This window comes from Anolis sagrei, chromosome 4 (assembly GCF_037176765.1).
Source record: "Anolis sagrei isolate rAnoSag1 chromosome 4, rAnoSag1.mat, whole genome shotgun sequence".
Taxonomy (NCBI): Eukaryota; Metazoa; Chordata; class Lepidosauria; order Squamata; family Dactyloidae; genus Anolis; species Anolis sagrei.
In genome coordinates, this window is record NC_090024.1 from 126028917 (window position 1) to 126030047 (window position 1131).

Consider the following 1131-nt stretch of genomic DNA (forward strand, 5'->3'; position numbering starts at 1 on the left):
GAGCAGAAAACTTAGTGTTTCTAGATCAGTGAAAAGCTATCCAAACACAATGTACCCCTAGTGATCGTGAAATAAAAAATGCCAAGTCATGTACCTTAGAGAAACTGAACAGCTCTCAAAGAATCCAAAGTAAAAGTGTAAAGGGGGGAGGGAGATCAGAAACAGCTTTAAAAGGGAAAAAACAAACAAACCGCAATTTCTAATGAAACCTAGTCTGAAATAACCTCTGAGGTAGGGTCAGGATCTTAGCAAAACTGCATTCTGTATATGGGTCTGTCAAAAAATTCAGAAGCAACAAAAGACAAAGACATATTCAAAGCATCCTGTGTTACAATTACATATGGGGTTGGCAAATGGAGGGGGAGAAACTGAGAAATCCAGTGAAAAGGACAAGAATGCGTTTGAGATGCCAACTCCACAAAGACAGATGTTTAACGCGAAAAAGGAAATGGGACTAATGGAAATTGTTGGAGTTCAGCCTATGATTGTGTTTCAGGATCAGAGTGCTTTGGATGTGGGAAGTGATGCCAATGAATTTCAAGATGGCAATGGTTTGGTCAATGATGCTGATGCAGAGAAGGACCAGGAGACCCCTGTGCAAAGTGTAGTTTCCCATGAGAATGTCCCTGAAGGTAGTGGAACAGATAGTATACTCTCTGAATTGTTACCAGAGGGTTCCCAGGATTTGGGGCTTGAAAACAACTGGGCACCTGGCTCAGCTGCAAGACTTAATGAGCAAATAGATAGGCAAGAGGAAATTAGTCAAAACAGACAGGCCGAAACAGTGCCTTCGGCAGTCAGCCAGGCTTCAACAGGAAAAGATAAGGGGATCTCAAGTAAAACAAAACCAATTCCTGAGTGTGTGGAATAGTCTAACGAGGGGATGAAAGTTTAGTGTATGGGAAATATAGTCCGAGGAAGCATCGTTGAAATCAAGTGTAGATCTCGTCCTTTGTTTCATGGAAACTTTCTTTGGAAGATTCTTTTTTAAAGTATTTCTTGTTTATGGTTTGGACTCTTGGTATGAATGCCTATTCATGCCTTGGATTAATGCAGTGGTTCTCAACCTGTGGGTCCCCAGATGTTTTGGCCTTCAACTCCCAGAAACCCTAACAGCTGGTAAACCAGCTG